The sequence below is a fragment of the Ranitomeya variabilis genome, chromosome 4, assembly GCF_051348905.1.
Source record: "Ranitomeya variabilis isolate aRanVar5 chromosome 4, aRanVar5.hap1, whole genome shotgun sequence".
Classification (NCBI taxonomy): Eukaryota; Metazoa; Chordata; class Amphibia; order Anura; family Dendrobatidae; genus Ranitomeya; species Ranitomeya variabilis.
Genome location: NC_135235.1, coordinates 415,470,392 through 415,485,571, shown reverse-complemented (window position 1 = coordinate 415,485,571; position 15,180 = coordinate 415,470,392). Strand labels below are relative to the sequence as shown.

Genomic DNA, 15,180 nt, shown 5'->3' with positions numbered 1-15,180 from the left:
ACCCGTAGTAAGTCCCCTCGAACAGGGATGGAAAGAAATGCCTGGAGGACACGGGTGCTACCTTCAGTTAGACACCGTACTCGTGGCGGCTGTCCCAGCGGAACAGATGGACCACAGGGTTAGCAGATGCTGCAGAGCTGACCGGAAGATACCGGGTGTTCGAGTAGAAGCTGATACCGGGAGTACTGGCGTAGTCCGGAAGAGTGGTAGGCAGACTGGCGGGACTAGACGGGTCCAGCGTAGATAGTGCGGATGCAGTCCAGAATAACTGAGTAACAGGTAGCAGAGGATCTGTGGAGACACAGTGTAAGCGGAGTACTTGGCAGATACTTCAGAAACAGAAGCGCATGTAAACAGGAACCGGAAGTTAGCAACAGTGGATACTTGTTGCTCCGGCGCCCTCCCTATGGTGGAGGGACTAGAAATAGTAGCCTACCACACACTATTGGTTAGAGGCAACTTTTGGAAAATGCACACTGTCTCTTTAAGAGACCGGGAGTGAACGCGCATGCAACCTAAGAACCCTGCCTGGGAACCTGCTGGCAACACGCCAGGAAGCAGGAGAGGAAGGAGGGGCAGAGGCTGCATCCAGACAGCGTGGAGCTGGCACAGAGCGGGAGTCCTGACGGAGACCCCTTGGAGGTACAGGAAACGGACCGAGTGTAACAGTATCCCCCTCTTTACGCCCCCTCTTTTTCAAGCTTGAAAATACTTTTTTCAGAAGAAGAGGAGCTCGGATATTCTCTCTAGGCTCCCATGACATCTCCTCAGGACCGAAGACCCTCCAATCCACCAAAAAATAGATCTTACCCCTTATCCTTTTAGTAACCAAGATATTCTCTACCTCAAAAACATCCTCCTCACTGACGGTATCTGGAGTGGAACCAGGGTCTTTAAAGAAAGAACTCAAAAATACGGGTTTGAGGAGGGAAACATGGAAAGAATTAGGCACACGTAAAGAAGCCGGCAATTTCAATTTGTACGAGACTGCGTTATCTGTTTCAGGACTTCAAATAGACCGATGAAGCGGGGACCCAGTTTGTAAGAGGGCATCTTTAGATGGATATACAGTACAGACCAAAAGTTTGGACACACCTTCTCATTTAAAGATTTTTCTGTATTTCATGACTATGAAAATTGTAAATTCACACTGAAGGCATCAAAACTATGATTTAACACATGTGGAATTATACACTTAACAAAAAAGTGTGAAACAACTGAAAATATGCCTTATATTCTAGGTTCTTCAAAGTAGCCACCTTTTGCTTTGATGACTGCTTTGAGCACTCTTGGCATTCTCTTGATGAGCTTCAAGAGGTAGTCACCGGAAATGGTCTTCCAACAATCTTGAAGGAGTTCCCAGAGAACTCCAGGCATTCCAGGCATTCCATTCTGTCCCAGGATGCATTGTGAAATTACCCAGAAGACTTAGTGGTCTCGCGAGACCGCCAAGTCTTCTGGGTAATTTCGCAATGCATCTCTGGGAACGGAAGATGGTGGCAGCCGCGTGCGGCTCGGCGGACTACAGAGGGTGAGAATAGCAGTTTTTTTGTTTTTTTATTTTTAACATTACATTTTTTACTATTGATGCTGCATAGGCAGTATCAATAGTAAAATTTGGGGACACACAGGGTTAATAGCAGCGATAATGGAGCGCGTTATCTGCGGCATAACGCGGTTCGTTGCCGCTGGCATTAACTCTGTGTTAGCGGTGACCGGAGGGGAGTATGCGGGCGCCGGGCACTGACTGCAGGGGAATAGGGAGGGACTAATTGGACTGTGGCCGTCGCTGATTGGTCGCGGCAGCCATGATAGGCAGCTGGCGGGACCAATCAGTGACGGGGGATTTCCCTTACGGAAGTTGAGGACAGAAAGACGGAAGTACCCCTTAGACAATTATATATATATAGAAAATCCTAAAAAATTGTAATAGAAAGATATCACAAATTGTCATGTCCCAGAAAATTGTACTAATAAGAATATCAACTCATCCCGCACAAAAAAAAAATCACATGACTGTCGGCAGAAATATGGAAAAATTATAGGTCTCAAAATATGGCAATAAAAAGCGTCTTTTAGTGTGATGGAAATATATATATTTCATATACCCGTATTTCGCGGACTATAAGACGCACCGGACCATAAGACGCACCCCAAATTTGGGGTGAAAATTGCAGAAAAAAAGATTTTTTATAAGATGGGGGTCCGTCTTATTGTCCGAATTTACAGTATCTTACCTGTGGGCTGGTGGTGGCAGAGCAGGGTCACAGGAGGCATGGTGTCGGCAGAGGTGGGGTGAGGCGGTACGGCGTGCACCTGAGCAGGGTCCCTTCCTGCTTAGATGGGCGACGCCACGGCCTGGTGTCCATGGGAGGGTGGCAGCAGTGGTTACCGGCAGAGGTGTTGGGATGAGGAGGCACAGTGAGAGGTATGGCGTTAGAGGGGTCCCTTTCCCCGGTGAGGTGATGCAGCAGCCCGGTAATGCAGCAGAGCCGGGTGAATCCTGTTGTTACCGCGGTGGCAGAGGTGTGGAGATGAGGAGGCGCAGTGAGCGGGGTCCCTTTCCCCGGTGAGGTGATGCAGCAGCCCCGGTAATGCAGCAGAGCCGGGTGAATCCTGTTGTTACCGTGGTGGCAGAGGTGTGGAGATGAGGAGGCGCAGTGAGCGGGGTCCCTTTCCCCGGTGAGGTGATGCAGCAGCCCCGGTAATGCAGCAGGGCCGGGTGAATCCTGTTGTTATCGGTGCGCGCGGCCATCTTCCTGAGGCCGCGCGTTCGCAGATGGAGCTCTGCTGCCCGGGGCTTCAGGAAAATGGCCGCCGCGATCCCCATCTGCGCACGCGCGGCATCCCGCGGCCATTTTCCTGAAGCCCCGGGCAGCAGAGCTCCATCTGCGAACGCGCGGCCTCAGGAAGATGGCCGCGCGCACCGATAACAACAGGATTCACCCGGCTCTGCTGCATTACCGGGGCTGCTGCATCACCTCACCGGGGAAAGGGATCCCGCTCACTGCGCCTCCTCATCTCCACACCTCTGCCGCCACACCTCTGCCGCCGCACCTCTGCCGCCACGGTCCACGGTAAGCCTGCATTGCGAATATAAGACGCACCCCCCATTTTCCCTCCTTTTTTGGGGGGGAAAAAGTGCGTCTTATATGCCAAAAAATACGGTAGTTCTCACTTGCATATATACTCATATATACTGACAGCTAATATATACACTATAATCAATTGCATAAAATGGCTGACATAAACTGATATAAGCCAGACAGACTGGGGCATTCCAGATGAAAAGCGGAACAACGCCAGATGTGCTAAGTGATGAGTAGACATTTCAACTTTGTCCTAGTTGCAGAAAAGGCGACAGTTACACTTTAGTTGCTTAATCGGCATTCATATGTGCATTAATCACAATGTTCCATATATATTTAGATAACCAATAACATTGAAGCCCAACGATATGGTAATTAACTAACCACCCCCTTTCTATATGCAATTATAAAACCATGTATGTACAATAAACCAACGGTATTGATGGAATGTTATTCTGTCACTAAGGTGTACAGTGTCATTCTTGAGAGCTCAAAATACTCAGTCTAATTGGGAACAGCTACAGCACACACAGGGATAGATTTATCCAAACCAAACTTCCATAACAAAAGCCAAAAAGAAAAACTTGATACAAATCTGGTATCGCTGTAATCGCACCGACCCGATGAATAAAGTCATCTAATCGCTTATACCGCATGAGGAACGATGTAAAAAATTAAACCAATTCTTCACCTGCTGTTGATTTTTTTCATTCTGCCTCCCAAAGATTGTAGTAAGGCTCTGCTCACATTTATCCTGAGCTCTGCGCTGAGCGCTTACACCAGGGTTTACGTGTAAATCTCTGAAATACATAATTCACATGGAACCCCAGGCAGAAGATTCCCTATAATGAGGCAGAAGCACGCACTGTGGACACCGTCTGACCTGTGATCCGGCGGTGTCTGTCTTTTTAGGCGTGCATAAAAGTGCCATCGGCCACAGTTTTGTGCACCTCTTTAAAGGACAATGCTGAACAGAGGCCAGATGGAGTACAGAGTAACTCTGCTGCCTCATTATAGTGAATGGATCCCTCAGAGATTTAGTTGGAAAGCCCAAAGTAAGTGCTCAGCATAGAGAGCCAGATAAATGTGATCTCAAACGTTATGTAAAATGTTCCTAACAACAGCTTCAAATCAATCCGCTAAAAACACAAGTCTCCACTCAGGTCTGTCATCTGTTAACGGAAATATATGGGGCTTGTACTGATGGTACAAAGGCTCTGGAAAGCAAAATGGCTTCTCACCCTCCAAAAGAAATTCAGCTAGCTCTGTGCTCCCAAATCCCCCCTCCTCCTGAGCCCCAAAGTGTACCTAAACCACATTTAGCCTCCATGTTTGTCATTTCTTTAGCGATTAGAGCCCACCTAATTTCCCAATGTGTGTCTCCAGAAGAATGAGCTGGTCATAACGTACTGAGCACTACAACGTTCCATTTTGTCTGGTACCCTCATGAAAATAAAAAAATTTGGGGATAAAATAACATTTTCGTGGGAAAATTTTGATTTTTTTGTTTTTTAAAAATTTTTTCACGGCTCTACGTTATAAAATATATTATCAAGATGGCGGTGCTACAAAGCAGCATACCGTGAATCCGAATGGTGTGAGCACTTACTGCTACTCACTTGCCGGACTATAACCACACCAGTCGTATAAAGATGATATGGGAGAGATGTGGAAACCACAAGAAAAATGACCATACGGCACAAACTATAGGCAAAAAAACAACTCTTTATTAATATAAACATTAAAATGTGCATACAAAAATGGAACAAAGATGGAGAAAAATGGCATAGGTCACAACACGAATATTACCGTGTAAAAACAGAACATGCAGGCCCACCAATATCTCCCTAAATATAAAAGATGTAGGTATGGGGAGTGGACACCACTACAGAAGAATGGCTGTGATAGACATAGTACACAACATTACGTCATAGTCCCCTGGAACACCACACAAACAACATGTGTCCCTCCAGAAAGAGGCTGCTGAATCACTATATACAGGTGTAATCACAAAAGTAAAGATATCCAGGGAAAACTGACGTTTATTATATATCAAAAGACAGCCATTGCTGCATTCATATCATGTCATGTCGAAACGCGCGTCGGGTTTTGACGTGCGGGCCATTCACCGGACACCTGTCTGTGCTCCACCTTGGACCAGGTAATATACTTTTTTGAACAGCAGGTGCTGTCTGATATATAGGTAATATTGGTATCACCCTGGTTCCATGTTTGGTGTGACATGATATGAATGCAGCAATGGCTGTCTTTTGATATATAATAAACGTCAGTTTTCCCTGGATATCTTTACTTTTGTGATTACACCTGTATATAGTGATTCAGCAGCCTCTTTCTGGAGGGACACATGTTGTTTGTGTGGTGTTCCAGGGGACTATGACGTAATGTTGTGTACTATGTCTATCACAGCCATTCTTCTGTAGTGGTGTCCACTCCCCATACCTACATCTTTTATATTTAGGGAGATATTGGTGGGCCTGCATGTTCTGTTTTTACACGGTAATATTCGTGTTGTGACCTATGCCATTTTTCTCCATCTTTGTTCCATTTTTGTATGCACATTTTAATGTTTATATTAATAAAGAGTTGTTTTTTTGCCTATAGTTTGTGCCGTATGGTCGTTTTTCTTGTGGTTTCCACATCTCTCCCATGTTATAAAATATATACTGTATATACTAGCGAAATTTTCGCACATTGGTTGTTGGGGGCGCAATTTCAGGAAAATTAAGCTGGTCAAATGTAAATGTATTTAATGAGATGATGAACACAGAGAGGAATGTGTGTCACTGACATATATATGTTTTCACGAATATTTGAGCCCACGAATCCATTATATGTCTAATTTGCAAGCCGGCGAGAAAATCTCGCCATACGGATGTCACACTGATGCTTACATGAGAGAAAATCGCATCCTCGCACAGCACATGGATGACATACGGATCACTGTTCAGGGAACATTTCTGCGATTCTCGACCGTGTAAAACTGAGTAATTTTTTTACACGTTGTGTGTGACTCCAACCTAAAGGAGATCCCCCAACATTAAACATAATGGTATTTTACTTACTGATCAGAAGGGGTCTGATTGTCAGGACCTTGCAAAAGAACAGGGGCAGCAGCATTATTTCCCCTCCACAGCAGCACTGCCATCTATCTGTAGTGTAGGGAAGTGCAACACAGCCCTATGTATGTGAACGGAGCAGCTCCCTGTACAGCAGTGCCACTTTGACAGGAAATATGATGGAGAATTGACTCCATAACTGAGCATATTTACACCATTGTATAATAATTGGGAATATCCCTTTAAAAAAAAAATATCTGCAGATTATTTTACCTTTTTTTCCCTACGATTGGATTTTTTTTTTTAATTTTTGCAAGGTTGTTTCCACCAATCTCTCCCATCAGGAGGAAGGAAGAGTTTTCAATGACTGTCCAATAATATGGAAAATCTGATGGTTCAGAGCCTGTCTGGTCCCTTTTAGGCTGCATTCATTTATATCATCAGTTTTAAAGCTGAAGTCTTAAACAGGTAAAGTTTTACTTTTATTCTACTTCCACATATGCAGCAAATATTTTATATGTACCTGCCTGAAATCAGCTGGGCAAGGAGTTCAGCAAGCTTGTAAGCCCCCAAGGCAAATGTTAGGATTTGTTTCAGCTTTGTATTAGGCCGGCGTCACACTAGCGAGTTTTACGGACGTATGAGAGGTGCAGAAAATACGGATTGCATACGGTACATTGATTCTCTATGGCCCAGCTCCTATCTGCCGTATTTTACTGATCCCTATTATACGGTCTTGTACGGCCGTAGAAAATCACAGCATGCTGCGTTTGTCACCGTATTGCGCAAAAAAAATCGCCAATGAAAGTCTATGGGGCGAGAAAAATACGGATTACACACGGACCAGCAGTGTGACTTGCGAGAAATACGCACCGGTGTTCTATAGAAAAGCCGGCAATTCAGTGCGGTGTACAGTAACATCACACTGACAGGTTAGAATAGATAGAATAAATGTCTACACATAGAATAGGTATATATATATATATATATGAATCAAAATTGGAACAGCATCCCGTATTACCACAACTGTAGTGCAGCGCCTTCCCAACCAATGTTCAAATGGCTTCCAATAATAGATGTAAAAAAGGAAAACATCACAAAAATAAGAAAAAATGGGCTTTAATGCCTGAATGGCGTGGCAACATTTCGGATATAGTATCAAGCAGTGAATATACAAATAAAGTGAGTATATATACATGAGGGGACAGTACAAAGACCTTTCTGATGATCTTTTTAATCATAGACCGGTGACAGGGACAAGGGGGCATCCTCTACGTCTGGAGGAAAAAAAGGTTAACCATAATAACAGACGCGGATTCTTTACTGTAAGAGCAGTGAGACTATGGAACTCTCTGCCGTATGATGTTGTAATGAGTGATTCATTAATTAAAATTAAGAGGGGACTGGATACCTTTCTGGAAAAGTATAATGTTACAGGTTATATAGACTAGATTCCTTGATAAGGCGTTGATCCAGGGAACTAGTCTGATTGCCGTATGTGGGGTCGGGAAGGAATTTTTTTCCCCATGGTGGAGCTTACTCTTACCACATGGGTTTTTTTTGCCTTCCCCTGGATCAACATGTTAGGTTAGTCTATGGGTTGAACTAGATGGACTTAAAGTCTTCCTTCAACCTTAATAACTATGTAACTATGTAACTATGTAAGACATACATGTTATTCAATAAAAGGTCATTAACAACATTTAGTTATTTCGGACGTCAGAACAGTAATGATCATCAGACCAAAAAAGTGCAATCAGTGCCATGATAGTAAATCAATTCAATATATGACGTATATAAAAATACCATACAGTGCATAGTGATAGCATTTAAAATTTACTAAATAATCAATCTAGTCAACTCAGGTGTCCCATATCTGTGAAACAAAAAATATCGCACACTTACAATTATAGTCTCACATGTGCTTTGAGACTTCAGCGTCTTCCTGACATTAATGCGCATGTCTGTGACGTCTGCACAAAGACCCAAAGAATTATGGTCCGCATTTGCGCACTAGTACGCTGAAGGCATCGGCGCCATATTAGAAAAGGTGCATAACTGTTTAAAGACCATTTCAAAGAACGGGGGGAATAACTATATCGTTATTATTTTGCGCAACTTAAAACGGCTCCTTTATTATTAGTTATAACATCATATTCAGAATATATAATGGTCAAACTCTGCGCAATAGTCCCCAAATAGAGAACCCCACTCATTTGTTTTAAACAGTATAAAGTAACATAATGGGCACAAATGGGTTGAGCATAAGCCCAATGTATAGTGTGGAACAGTCCCGGGCTCCCCACAATTAAGCAAGGAGTCATGAACTGAAGCAGGGAAACAGGGACACAAAGGAGGTGGAAATCCCCCATGTGTCACCAATACCCTGTACACACACCAAACAACCAAATGTATTAAGCCACAATTTTAAAATAAAAAATACAGAAGAAAAAAAAGGACAGAAGAAAAACAATGAGTGTTGTCTCAAAATTCATTTAATGCAACTATTTAAAATTTATAATGTCATAATGAAATTAGTTGATATGATCATTTGCAAGTAATGCCAGTTTCACAGAATGGGACATCTGAAAAAAGAAAAAAAGAAACAAAAGTTAAAATCTCTAAAACATATATACTAAGTATTTTATAGCAGTGAAGATACAGTAAAAGGAATCACCATATTTTTTTTATAGAATTTGACTCAACTTGAAGTCTACATTAAGACCATATGGTTTCAACGTATTTAATTTCATAATCCATTCCAATTCTCTTTTTTTAAGTAATCGTACACGATCCTCCCCTCTCCTCTGGACAGGTATCATGTCTATGATGCGAAAACATACCTGTTTCTCTGTATGTGATTTTTCAACAAAATGATTGGATACTGGTAGGTCCATACGTTTCTTCCTTACGGTATGCCAGTGTTGATTAATCAGTGTTTTAAAATCACAAGTTGTTTCACCGACATACCATAAGGAACAAGGACATTGTAACAAATATACAACAAACTCCGAATCACATGTCAGAAAATGCTGTATCTCATATTTTTTCTGAGTCACAGGATGAAAAAAACTAGATCCTTTCAGCATTAAAGTACAATTGATACATGAAAGACACGGGAAACAACCCTTTCTATCATGTCCAGAAAGCGTAGTTTGGCTAGATCTTTTAAAAGAGCCAATGTCAGATTTTATTAGGGTACCGTCTCACAGTGGCACTTTGGTCGCTACGACGGCACGATCCGTGACGCTCCAGCGTCGCTCCAATATCGCTCCAGCGTCGTAGACAGCGGTCACACTTTGCAATGCACGACGCTGGAGCGATAATTTCATGACGTATTTGCGATGTAGAAGCCGTTGGTTACTGTGCGCACATCGTATACAACCTTTGTCACACGATGCAATCATGCCGCCACAGCGGGACACTTGACGACGAAAGAAAGTTCCAAACGATCTGCTACGACGTACGATTCTCAGCGGGGTCCCTGATCGCAGTAGCGTGTCAGACACAGCGATATCGTATGGATATCGCTGGAACATCACGGATCGTGCCGTCGTAGCGAGCAAAGTGCCACTGTGAGACAGTACCCTTAGGCTAGAAGCAGTAGTACAATTTCGTCTGTAAGAAAAAATAGGTGGCCTTGAAAATTCTGGTACATGTGGCAAACATTTATGTAACATACCCCAATGTTTGTGTATGATATTCGAAATTCCACCACTTTCCTCACAAAAGGCTGTCACAAACGGTATGCGATCAAATCATTTATTCCTCAATTTTTTCTGGAAAAGGTCTTCTCTTTTAATAGAATCAACTTTATTTTTCTGAACTTTCAATAAGTTATTTGGGTAACCCTGTTGTGAACTCTGTTTTCGGGCTCCCTCTTGTGGTCACAGGTGGTATTGTGTGAGTGTTGTTTTTGGGCTCCCCCTGGTGGCTTTGTTTGTTATCCTGCTGATCTGTGGCTGGATCAGCTGCCTCGTTATGCACTAGGGAGTTTCCTATTTAGCTCTGCTTCACCTCCACTTGTTGCCGGCTGTCGATGTATTCAGTGCTATTCTGATCTCCCCTGATTATCTTCGTTTTCAGTCTCTTCTGGAGAAGCTAAGTTTCTGTTTGATTATTTTTTGCTCATCAGTCTGCAATATGATTTCAGTGTATGATGAGTTAGTCCAGCTTGCTAATATGTGAGTTCTTGCTGCTGGTAAGCTCTGGGGTACGGAGTTGCTTCCCCCGCACCGTTAGTTGGTGCGGGGGCTCGAGCAATCTCTGCGTGGATATTTTGCTTAGGGTTTTCTATGGACCGCACAGCTCCCTTCCTATTTTCTGCTATCTAGTGTTAGCGGGCCTCATTTGCTAAATCTATTTCATCTCTGCGTTTGTGCTTTCCCCTTAACTCACCGTTAATATTTGTGGGGGACTTTTCTATATCTTTGGGGTCATTTCTCTGAGGCAAGTAAGGACTTTACTTTCCCTCTAGGAATAGGTAGTTTCTCAGGCCGTGAAGAGACGTCTAGGATTTCCAGGTAACGTTCCACGGCTGCCTATAGTTGTTTGCGGATAGGATCAGGTTGCGGTCAATCCAGATACCACTTTCCCAGAGCTGGTCGTCGGTTTAGTTACTTAGCTAGTCAAACTTGTGATCCTTGCCACTAGGATCATAACAGTACAGCCGGCCCATAAAGTGTTAATTGCATGGCAGAAGCAGGAGAAGAGAAGCCTTGAAGAATTTTTTTTTTTTTTTGCTGCCGTGTGTCTAGCTGCTGTGTGTCTAGCTTCTCTCCTCCTCTTAATCTTGGTGTGGCTCTGAGTTCAGCTGCTGACATGGATATCCAGAGTTTGGCCTCCAGTGTAGATCATCTTGCTGCAAGGGTACAAAGTATTCAGGATTTTGTTGTTCACAGTCCTATGTCAGAGCCTAGAATACCTATTCCGGAGTTGTTTTCTGGAGATAGATCTAGGTTCCTGAATTTTAAGAACAATTGCAAATTGTTTCTTTCTTTGAAACCTCGTTCCTCTGGTGATTCCGTTCAGCAAGTTAAGATTATTATTTCTTTCTTGCGCGGCGACCCTCAAGATTGGGCCTTCGCATTGGCGCCAGGGGATCCTGCATTGCTCAGTGTGGATGCGTTTTTTCTGGCCCTTGGATTGCTCTATGAGGAACCTAATCTTGAGAACCAGGCTGAAAAAGCTTTGTTGGCCCTCTCTCAGGGGCAAGATGAAGCAGAGGTGTATTGCCAGAAATTTCGGAAATGGTCGGTGCTTACTCAATGGAATGAGTGTGCCCTGGCTGCAAATTTCAGAAAGGGTCTTTCTGAAGCCATTAAGAATGTCATGGTGGGGTTCCCTATGCCTGCAGGTCTGAATGAGTCAATGACTCTGGCCATTCAGATTGATCGGCGTTTGCGGGAGTGCAAACCTGCGCACCATTTGGCGGTGTCTTCTGAACAGACACCTGAGTCTATGCAATGTGATAGAATTCTGACCAGAAGTGAACGGCAAAATTATAGACGGCAAAATGGGTTGTGCTTTTACTGTGGTGACTCAGCTCATGTTATCTCAGCATGCTCTAAGCGCACAAAAAAGATTGATAAATCTGTCACCATCGGTACTTTACAGCCTAAGTTCATTTTGTCTGTTACCCTGATTTGTTCCCTGTCATCTTACCCGGTTATGGTTTTTGTAGATTCAGGTGCTGCCCTGAGCCTGATGGATTTGTCATTTGCCCGGCGCTGTGGTTTTGTTTTGGAGCCTTTAAAATTCCCTATTCCACTAAGGGGTATTGATGCTACACCATTGGCTATGAATAAACCTCAGTACTGGACGCAGGTGACCATGTGCATGACTCCTGTTCATCAGGAGGTGATTCGCTTTCTAGTTCTGCATAATTTGCTTGATGTTGTCGTGTTGGGTCTGCCATGGTTGCAGACTCATAATCCAGTCCTGGATTGGAAAGCAATGTCTGTGTCAAGTTGGGGTTGCCAGGGAATTCATGGCAACGCTCCTGTGGTGTCAATTGCTTCATCCACTCCTTCTGAAGTCCCTGCGTTTTTGTCGGACTACCAGGATGTATTTGATGAGCCCAAACTCAGTTCTCTACCTCCTCATAGGGATTGTGATTGTGCTATAAATTTGATTCCTGGTAGTAAGTTTCCTAAGGGACGACTTTTCAATTTGTCAGTGCCGGAGCATGCTGCTATGCGGAGTTATATAAAGGAGTCTTTGGAGAAAGGACTTATTCGCCCCTCCTCCTCCCCTCTGGGTGCGGGATTCTTTTTTGTGGCTAAGAAGGATGGTTCCCTGAGACCTTGTATTGATTATCGCCTTCTAAATAAAATCACGGTCAAATTTCAGTATCCTTTGCCATTGTTATCTGATCTGTTTGCTCGCATTAGGGGGTCTAGTTGGTTCACCAAGATAGATCTTCGTGGTGCGTATAACCTTGTGCGTATTAAGCAGGGTGATGAATGGAAAACTGCATTTAATACGCCCGAAGGCCATTTTGAGTACTTGGTGATGCCTTTTGGACTTTCTAACGCTCCTTCTGTCTTTCAGTCCTTCATGCACGACATCTTCCGCGAGTATCTGGATAAATTTATGATTGTGTATCTGGATGATATTCTGTTTTTTTCTGATGATTGGGAGTCCCATGTTAAGCAGGTCAGGATGGTGTTTCAGGTCCTGCGTGCCAATGCTTTATTTGTGAAAGGCTCAAAATGTCTTTTTGGAGTCCAGAAGGTTTCTTTTTTGGGTTTCATTTTTTCCCCTTCTACTATTGAGATGGACCCAGTCAAGGTTCAGGCTATTCATGACTGGACTCAGCCTACATCTGTTAAGAGTCTTCAGAAGTTCTTGGGTTTTGCTAATTTTTACCGTCGCTTCATCGCTAATTTTTCTGGTGTTGTTAAGCCTTTGACGGATTTGACCAAGAAGGGTTCTGATGTTACTAATTGGTCTCCTGCGGCTGTGGAGGCCTTTCGGGAGCTGAAGCGCCGGTTTTCTTCGGCTCCGGTCTTATGTCAGCCAGATGTCTCTCTTCCTTTCCAGGTCGAGGTTGATGCTTCTGAGATTGGAGCGGGGGCTGTTTTGTCGCAGAGAAGCTCTGATGGCTCTGTGATGAAGCCATGTGCTTTCTTTTCAAGAAAGTTTTCGCCTGCCGAGCGGAATTATGATGTCGGTAATCGGGAGTTGTTGGCTATGAAGTGGGCATTTGAGGAGTGGCGACATTGGCTCGAGGGAGCTAAGCATCGTGTGGTGGTCTTGACTGATCACAAAAATCTGATTTATCTCGAGTCGGCCAAGCGGCTGAATCCTAGACAGGCTCGTTGGTCGTTGTTTTTCTCTCGTTTTGATTTCGTAGTCTCGTACCTGCCTGGTTCGAAGAATGTGAAGGCTGATGCTCTTTCTAGGAGTTTTGTGCCTGACTCTCCTGGAGATTCTGAGCCGGCTGGTTTCCTCAGAGAAGGGGTGATTTTGTCTGCCATCTCCCCAGATTTACGACGAGTGCTGCAGGAGTTTCAGGCGGATAGACCTGACCGTTGTCCACCGGAGAGACTGTTTGTCCCAGATAGATGGACCAACAGAGTTATTTCCGAGGTTCATTCTTCGGTGTTGGCAGGCCATCCTGGAATATTTGGTACCAGAGATTTGGTGGCTAGGTCCTTTTGGTGGCCTTCCTTGTCGCGGGATGTGCGTTCCTTTGTGCAGTCTTGTGGAATTTGTGCTCGGGCTAAGCCTTGCTGTTCTCGTGCCAGTGGTTTGCTGTTACCTTTGCCTGTCCCGAAGAGGCCTTGGACGCATATTTCCATGGATTTTATTTCAGATCTCCCTGTCTCTCAGAGAATGTCTGTCATCTGGGTGGTGTGTGATCGTTTTTCTAAGATGGTCCATTTGGTGCCCTTGCCTAAGTTGCCTTCCTCCTCCGAGTTGGTTCCGCTGTTTTTTCAAAATGTGGTTCGTTTGCACGGGATCCCTGAGAATATTGTTTCCGACAGAGGATCCCAGTTTGTGTCTAGATTTTGGTGGACCTTTTGTGCTAAGATGGGCATTGATTTGTCTTTTTCGTCGGCCTTCCATCCTCAGACGAATGGCCAGACCGAGCGAACTAATCAGACCTTGGAAACTATTTAAGATGTTTTGTTTCTGCTGATCAGGACGACTGGGTGGCTTTTTTGCCATTGGCCGAATTTGCCCTTAATAATCGGGCTAGTTCTGCTACTTTGGTTTCGCCTTTTTTTTGTAATTCGGGGTTTCATCCTCGTTTTTCCTCGGGTCAGGTGGAGCCTTCTGACTGTCCTGGAGTGGATCTTGTGGTGGATAGGTTGCATCAGATTTGGGATCATGTGGTGGACAATTTGAAGCTGTCACAAGAGAAGGCTCAGCGCTTTGCCAACCGCCGTCGCTGTGTGGGTCCCCGACTTCGCGTTGGGGACTTGGTGTGGTTGTCTTCTCGCTTTGTTCCTATGAAGGTCTCCTCTCCCAAGTTCAAGCCTCGGTTTATCGGTCCTTATAAGATTTTGGATGTCTTAACCCTGTGTCATTTCGTTTGGACCTCCCAGCATCGTTTGCTATTCATAATGTGTTCCATCGGTCGTTGTTGCGGAGGTATGTGGTGCCTGTGGTTCCTTCGGTTGAACCTCCTGCCCCTGTGCTGGTTGAGGGAGAATTGGAATACGTGGTGGAGAAGATCTTGGATTCTCGTATTTCTAGACGGAGGCTTCAGTATTTGGTTAAGTGGAAGGGCTATGGTCAGGAGGATAATTCCTGGGTTGTCGCCTCTGATGTTCATGCGGCTGATTTGGTTCGTGCCTTCCATGTGGCTCACCCTGATCGCCCTGGGGGTTTTTGATGAGGGTTCGGTGACCCCTCCTCAAGGGGGGGGTACTGTTGTGAACTCTGTTTTCGGGCTCCCTCTTGTGGTCACAGGTGGTATTGTGTGAGTGTTGTTTTTGGGCTCCCCCTGGTGGCTTTGTTTGTTATCCTGCTGATCTGTGGCTGGATCAGCTGCCTCGTTATGC

The 15,180-nt window shown here is 44.4% G+C and overlaps 1 long non-coding RNA gene across 1 annotated transcript in view; it reads right to left on the bottom strand.

The window, feature by feature from the left end:
• Positions 1 to 8,594: 8,594 nt before the first annotated feature.
• LOC143765044 (uncharacterized) overlaps positions 8,595 to 15,180 on the bottom strand; it is a 34,454-nt gene continuing 27,868 nt past the window's right edge. The window contains exon 3 of the long non-coding RNA XR_013213318.1: positions 8,595 to 8,751. This is a non-coding gene — a long non-coding RNA (uncharacterized LOC143765044). The remainder of the gene's footprint in view (positions 8,752 to 15,180) is intronic.